The sequence below is a fragment of the Ruditapes philippinarum genome, unplaced genomic scaffold, assembly GCF_026571515.1.
Source record: "Ruditapes philippinarum isolate M1 unplaced genomic scaffold, ASM2657151v2 ctg4617_1_1_1_1, whole genome shotgun sequence".
Taxonomy (NCBI): domain Eukaryota; kingdom Metazoa; phylum Mollusca; class Bivalvia; order Venerida; family Veneridae; genus Ruditapes; species Ruditapes philippinarum.
Window position 1 is genome coordinate 136,490 of NW_026866276.1, and position 8,629 is coordinate 145,118.

The 8,629-nt window shown below is 31.6% G+C and overlaps 1 long non-coding RNA gene across 1 annotated transcript; it reads left to right on the forward strand.

Annotated features, from left to right (window-relative positions):
* The first annotated feature begins 5,848 nt into the window (after nucleotides 1-5,848).
* LOC132731979 (uncharacterized) lies at nucleotides 5,849-7,510 on the forward strand. Its single transcript, XR_009625964.1, has 3 exons — nucleotides 5,849-5,964; nucleotides 6,463-6,576; nucleotides 6,886-7,510. It is a non-coding gene; the product is annotated as an uncharacterized LOC132731979 (long non-coding RNA).
* The last annotated feature ends 1,119 nt before the right edge of the window (nucleotides 7,511-8,629 follow it).

Consider the following 8,629-nt stretch of genomic DNA (forward strand, 5'->3'; position numbering starts at 1 on the left):
ATGGGAAACTCTGAGGCGAAAACAAATTAAACCACCAAACATAGAGTCCAACTTTATAATAATAATTATATTTTTTCTTGACGTGTTAGAATGGAAATAGATATTAATTCTTCGTGCATTTTTTCGTTCAAATGCTTTGTAATTATATTACTACGCATTTGAACTCAAACCGTGCATTATTCTACAACAATGCACTCAGAATTGATATCTATTTACTAAATTTATTTAACGAGTTGAATAAATTCATATTATGGGAGCCTCTGTTTTATTCAACTCGTTCAATAAATTTAGTATTGAATCTACACGAATATAATATTCTTTTATCACTTATATAAATAAAGAACGGTAAACTGTTACAAAGAGTCATTTTTCATTAAAGCGCCTATTGTGTAACGCTAACATTAATTAGCGCTCTTTAACGCTATAGCATATAGAGCAAATGACGTCAAGTCAAAGTATTATTACACTAGTGTAATATCGTTTTCATTAAATGGCTTTATTACACTCCTGCACCGCAGTTTATGTGATTATGATAATTATGTGTAATTATGATAATGAAGATATCGGTATGATAATGAAGATATCAGAAGGATAATAAAGATATCGGAATGACAATGAATATCTCAGAATGATAATGAATATATCAGAATGATAATATATCAGTAAGATAATGAAGATATCAGAATTTCAACAAGCAATTATCACAGTATTGCAAGCAATCCATAAGTCCCCTACCGGTAAGAGCCCAAGCAACATTCTAAAGGGCCATTGGCCATTCACTTAGGTTCTTATTTTAAGTAAATTTGTTGAAAAAGTTCTTTAAAAGTGATCACAGGAAACAGTTTTTATGTACAGACAGACGGACTGAAGGACACTCTAAAGTTATTTTTTAAACATCCCTGTTATCAAAATATAACATTTTAAAAATCATATCATGATTGAAGAAATTGGAGTAAAAATTACCAATTTCTCAAAAAAAAGTCTAAGTTCAAAAAGGGGCATAATTCTGGAAATAGTCTTGCTAGAGTATTGAACACTCACAAATGTTGAGTGATAATAAGAAACATTTATATGAAGTTTGAAGTAGATACATTCAGAAAAAGAAAGTTAATAAAAAAAACAATGTTTTTTTTTCATGAAAATGTTAAGTTCAAGGGAGGTAATTCTGATAAATTTTGTGCTAGAGTTGTAAACCTTGTCACATATGATGTGGTTGATGACAAGCAACTTATATTTAAAGTTTGAAGAAAATACCTTAAGAAATAAAGAACTTATAGTGAAAAAACTTAAAAACTAGAATCAGAAATCTTGAAATTCAGTCTATTTGTTGCCATAGCAACCAGAATTTTCAACAAAGGAAGATACGAAAAGGATGTGCATAATTTCCATACTGCCATCTACCCATATGTCAAGTTTCATAAATATATTTTCAGTATTTTTTGTGTTATCACTGGATCCAGGTTGTGTGTAAAATTTGCCATATTTTCAGTCTATTTGTTGCCATAGCAACCAGAATTTTCAACATAGGAAGAAAAGAAAAAGACGTGCATAATCTCCATACTGCCATCTATCCATATATATCAAGTTTCATTAAAATATTTTCAGTACTTTTTGCGTTATCGCGGGATCCAGTTTTGTGGACGGACGGACTGACGGACGGACAGACGGACGTTCCAACATTTTGGGTTTAGGGGCTATTTTCTTTGTTATTTTCTTTGTTCTCTTAAGGGCTACTAGCCCATAAACCCTTTGATCACGGATTGAACCTATTGTTCTCTTTTGTTCTCTTTACTGTTATATAGCCCCTAAACCCAAAATGTTTGCTCGGATGGACTGACGGACGGACAGACAAACGGACGGAGGGTAAACCTAAAGTCCCCTCCGGTAAACCGGTAGGGGACTAATAAATATATTAGAATGAAATGAAAATCTCAGAATGATAATGATGATATAAGAATGATTATAAACATACCAGAATGACAATGAAGATTTTAGAATGATAATGAAGATATTTCATTGTCATTCCAATATTTTTATAGTCATTCTGATATATTCATTATTATACTGATATCTTCATTATCATACCGATTCTTTCGTTTTATGACCACTGATTGTTCAATACATAATTATCATTATCATGCTGAAATAATTATCATCATACACGTGTATCTACATAAAAATTCATTAGCATTTCCTTCACAAAACTATAATTTTAGAAATTAGTACCTGCTATTACAATGCCTCCGTGGTCGAGGGGTTAGAGTCGATGACTTCTAATCCAGTTACTTTTCTGGCGTGGATTCGATCCCCGGGAGATGCTTTGGTAGTTTAGCACGGAGGAAGATAGTTTAATACTGGTGTAACTATCCAGGAACGATGGTTAGGAAACTACCCGCCTATATGACTGAAATATTGTTAGAAAAAAGCGTGAAATGAAACAAACAAACAACAAAACCTGCTATTATTCCGTGGAGTATTTGTTTTAATGAACACGAACTAAATGCATGATTAGTCTCCCTCGTATTTTGATACATACATGTATACGAACAGTATTTGTCTCCCTGGATTATTTTTATCGCCTTTACAACCTAAATCCATAATGTAATTTATTTCAGTGTTTCTCCTAATGGTATTATAAGTATATATATGACAAGGTATTTTTCTGTTGTATCATAAAATAAACACAGTTACATATTTGATTTAACTGGACCTGCCATAAAACAATCCTTGAGTGGGCTAAAGAGGTACATGTATCACTTATATAGTGATGATAATATAACTTGATTCCAACTTTGTATAACTTGATTCCAAATGATTCCAACAATGTTGCCAGTTGGGTACCACTCAAGCCGGTGCCAAGAGGCGTGAGGGATGTAAAATTTTTTACTATTTCAAATGTGTTGTGATTAAATCACGGATAATATAAATCCGTGGATTAAATGCTTCCAAAAGATCAAACTTTTTGCTGATTTTTTATACTTCAAATCAACAGGTGTCAAGTTCTGTGTAGCAGCCGTACTATTTCAGTGTTGTTTTGTTTTATCCTTCGAGATTATGATTTCCAACACTTTTGTGTGTTGAAAATTAATACCGCTCAAGCCGGTGCTATGGAGCGTGAGGGATGTTGTACTTTATCACCATTCCTCTTGTACAGACTCAATAACAAAACAAAAGGGCCATGATGGCCCTGAAATCGCTCACCTGTATATAGGGTCCCGGGGCGGGGTCATATTTAACCCAAAGGCTTTTATTTGAACAAACTTGGTAGACACCCATTTGAAGATGTTTCATGATAATTAATGAAGATTATTTAAGTTTTAACTATATACACATATAGGGATAAACAATGATCCGCCCCCTACAGGACGAAGAAAATTTTGTCCCCATGGCTTTTATTGAACAAACTTGGTAGACACTCACTAGAAGACAATTCATGCTTAATATCTAAGCTCTTTGGGTTCTTTAACAGAAGATTTTTTCAATTTTTACTATATACATATAAGGAAAATCAATGATCCCTGGTGCGGGGCCAATTCTAACCCCAGGGCCCTTATTTCAACAAAAATGGTAGACACACATAAGAAGATGTTTCATGCTAAATATCTTAGCTCTAGCTCTTAGGGTTTTTGAAAAGAAGCGTTTATAAGTTTTTACTATATACATCAAGGGAAAAACAATCAACCCCTGGGGCGGGGCCAATTTTGACCCCATGGCTTTTATTTGAACAGACTTGGTAGACACCCACTAGAAGATGTTTCATGCTTAATTGCTAAGCTCTAGCTATTTGGGTTCTTTAAAAGAAGACCCCCCGGGCGGGGCCAATTTTGACCCCAGGGCATTTATTTGAACAAACTTGGTAGACACTGTTTAGATAATGTTTCATGCCAAATATTTAATCCCTAGCTTTTTCGGTTTAGTAAAAGAAGACATTTTAAGTTTTTTCTTTCGGTTGCAATCGCAACCAGAGTTCTGCTGGAATTAAATTCTTTGAACAAATTTTAAAGTTGACTACCAAAGGAACATTCCTGTGAAGTTTGAATGTAATTGGCTTAGCGGTTTATGAGGAGATGTCGTTTAAGTAGAAGTTTACGGCCAGACGGACGCCGGACGGAAAGCAATCACTAAAGCTCACCATGTCACTTTACAAACGTTACCGGTATGTACTGGCAGCTAAGTCTTTGCTATATATGGAAATGGTGGGAAGTACATTTTTAAAAAGTTCTATACCCTCAACTTGTTCTGTAAGAGAGGAAAAACAAATGATTCACAAATCAATTTTGTAAATTTTTTTATTAAGAAAAGTCACACATTCATGCTATCAAAACCATTACAAAACATGTTATCTATTTTTTTTAAAGTACTAAATTAATAACAAAAACAGTATAATAACAATTCTGTCTATGAAGCTTCCATGATAAATAGAGGATATTGAATGAGTGTAGTTTAATACTAAATTTATTGAACAAGTTGAATAAAATCATATTATGCGAGCCTCTGGCGAGCATAATATTGTTTTATTCAACGAGTTCAATAAATTTAGTATTGAATCTACACGAATATAATAATCTTTTTATCACATACATAAAATAAGAACAGTAAACTGTCAAAATGAGTAATTTTTTAACGACGCGTTTATAGTGTAACGTTAACATTAGCGCGCTTTAACGCTATGTTTATATATCATGTCAAAGTGTTATTACACTAGTGTAATATCGTTTTTATTACATGGCTTTATTACACTCCTGCGCCGCGGTTTATGTGATAAGATCATATACTGAATACTGTTTTCCATAAACATTTCAAGTTTAAAACAGTCATGTTTTATATGTATGTATATGTATAATTGACATATTCAAGCATGATCTTATCTTAACTTCATATAGAATTAATTAAACATAAACATGGCCAAAATATATGTGTTATCAAGTGCTTGTAATTTAAGGTTTACAAATGAACTAGATGGATTTAATCATACAATATTCATTAAACAGACATAGTTAATGTATAGAGGATATTGAATGAGTGTAGTTTAATACTAAATTTATTGAACGAGTTGAATAAAATCCTAATATGCGAGCCTCTGGCGAGCATGATATTGTTTTACTCAACGAGTTCAATAAATTTAGTATTGAATCTACACAAATATAATATTCTCCTTATCACATTTATAAAATAAGAACAGTAAACTGTTAAAATGAGTAATTTTTCAACGACGCGTCTATAGTGTAACGCTAACATTAGCGCGCTTTAACGCTATGTTTATATATAGCGCAAATGACATCACGTCAAAGTGTTATTACACTAGTGTAATATCGTTTTTATTAAATGGCTTTATTACACTCCTGCGCCGCGGTTTATGTGATAAATAAAATGTATAACAGTAAACTGACATAAAATATTACAGCATGAACTTATCTTAACTTCATATAGAATTGTTTATAAGTATAAACATGGCCAAAATATATGTCTTATCAAGTGCTTCCCAGCAAACACCTGACGTTGTTTCAACGTTGGATCTAAGTTGGATTTATGTCACGACGTCAAAATCCTAAATACAACGTTGAAACAACGTTGTATTTGCGACGACGTATCAACGTGTTGGAATTACGTCGATACAATGTCAGATTTCAGTGTAATCCAACATAGTAGTCTTGATGTGTTACTTCCCTTTGTTCTGATTTATAAACCCGATAGGTGGCTCTAATTTCAGGTCAATATAATCATTCTAATTTTGTTATTCATTTTTCTTTCACATCCATTGTATTTTTTTTTACTACAAAAATTGTTATACTAGACCATAAACAGGAACAATATTAGTATTTCAATTAAATAAATTGAAAAAATAATGGAAACTTGATGAATTTCAAAACGAGGCTACAACAACAATTTGTTTTCAAATTCAAACAAAGACAAAGTAAGGACATTAATTATGCACATCATAGAAGACAACTCGCATAGTGAAAAGTAAGTGATATTTTTGAAGGTAGATTAGTATTAAACTTACTGCATGCATAGTATAATAACTGAAAAATTATTAGTTACATTTGGAATATGATTATATTTTCATGACATTCAATTATCTCAGTTCTAAACCAGTTAATTAATGTAGTCTGATTCGCCCTCATTTAACTCGTACTTTGGGATTCAATTGATATATAAATTGTATGAAATTCTGTCAAACTTTTTGTTTTATTTGTGTTGCCATTTTAAGCCGAGATCCCTACATGACCTAAATCTCTCTAATTCGATTTATCAGATAAGTAGACTAGATAACAATAGGTAATTCACCACGACGTATTTGTTAACAAAGGAACACTTGTCAATATTTGAGATTTAATCTATTGTTATTCAAATAGATCTACATGTAAAATGTCAAAATAGGGATCTATCAATACATAAGTATACTGTCAAAGTAAATTTATAACTTTTTGTCAATAATCATTGGGTTTTGTTTTTGTATAGACTGACACTTAATTTTTGTGTGATGACAATTAGCTGATAAGATTGTATACATGAAAAACAGTCGACAGAAAACACCATTTGGACTTAAAAGAATGATAAGTGCATCAAATTAAGGTAAAATATGGATTTTGATTTTGTTATTTACTGTAATTTCTGTTTTGTCATAATTAACTGTTAATCAAAAGTAAATAATTACGTGACATGTCTTATGATTAAATTTGCACCTTTACATGTAACTGTTTTGCAAATTACATATATTTGAAGTTACAGTTTTTTATTGTTCTACATCATCAATCGACATCTGATTTTAATTTATGATATGCTAGGGTAATCTATTGGTAATAATATTTCTATTTAATATAATTTAATTGACCATTTTGGTTGTTATATGTACACCTATTTATTTCTGTTTCCTTTTTGCAGTTTCAAGAAAAAAAAACAAGTTGAACCTCAAAACAAGTTTGACATAGTGTCTTCGTAGATGAAAATAATCAGGATCCAGTGGTGGACGTTTAGTATACCAGAATTATTCACACGGAGGAGTATATCTCCAAATTTAATACTTTTAAGTTAGTTTTGAAAGAATAAAGATTCAAAATTACTTACTTTCTTTTAATGTGAATATTTATTTATTGTTTTGTGTGTTACACTTAATTTTGACAGAAGGGAATATTTTCCCTCACTAATCCGATTTGTTACCGATGAAATCAACTGCTAAAGAAAGCTTTATATTGCCATGATTTCCATTTTCTATGAGTTATTTAAAAGAAAACCTTTTTAAGCATGCTGTAAACATGAATACTTTAATTGACATATATTGTAATAGTGTATATTAGTTAATGTATACTGTAGACTTTTAAATGAAAATGATTTGTTGACTGTTGTTTGTTATAATTTTGGATTACAAAATGTGTATTATTGTATTGACTGAAAGAGGTCTGATAAATGTTGAACTTCAATTTTGAAAAGACATGTAGCTCTTATTTTTATATACAATTTATAAATATCAAACTTTATTTTATTATCACTATAAATGATTAAAAGTGAGTCATTTTTGTTATGTTATACAAATGTGTTGGAAATATAGAGGATCTTGAATGAGTGTTTATGTTGTATTGAATTTATTAAACGAGTCATCTGAAAACGATAAAAACGAGGCTCTGCCGAGTTTTTATCGTTTTCAGATGACGAGTTTAATAAATTTAATACAACATAAATACGAAATTAAGATTCTATTTATAACATGACCAGAAAAGCGCTCTGATAAACGAAGAAAATAAATTGCTGTGCCTTTTTCTATATAAGGAGAAATGGGTCGAAGTTGTTATACGGTTTCTGACCCTCATGCGCTAAAAAAAGTAGTACTAGTTAAAACAGTTTTTTTAAGGAAAAACTATTGTGCTTACTGACATATAATATCACATTTATTTCGTCAAATTCATAACATGTTTTTATAGCAATAACAAGACTTAATATCATTCATTTGTAAAAATATCACATTGTCACCATCTTACTCATGACGTCACTGTTCATGTGTGTAAAGTTTGATAACCGGCATCTTGCATATGAACTCGAATTTAATCACTATCGCTGTCTATGTATCGTGCACGTTTGTGGCCTGAATTTTGATTTAATTTGGAGTCATTTTGATGAACATGCACATGAAATGTTCCACCATGTATTGGAGCGCTGAAAATACTCTGAAACCCACCGGATACATGAAGATTGGACCTTGAATCGGTGTTGACATGTGCTGTGTTATGGTTTAACTGTGCAGAATTTGAACACGGATATGGAATGGGATTCGCTGGATTGTTTTCTTTTACATTGGAATGAAGGATGTCGGATATTTGTCTGTGCTGATTCTGATTTATGTGACTATAATTGTTGATGGATGCTATATTCTTATGACCGGATATTTGCATAATTTGGTTAGGAGGAATGTTACTGTCGTTCAATTTTTGAACAAGGTATTTTCGTGCACTGTGATTAGTAAGGCGTTTACTTGAATTTAAACCAGAATGCTGGACCATTCTCTTCATCATTGATCCTAGTTTGTTGATTCCGACTGGATTTCGTTTAAACCAGGTGTCACGGGGTGAAGGTAAGTGGATAGTTGTAGTTGCATTATAAAATGGATGGTCAAATTCAGAATAATTCATTGGAC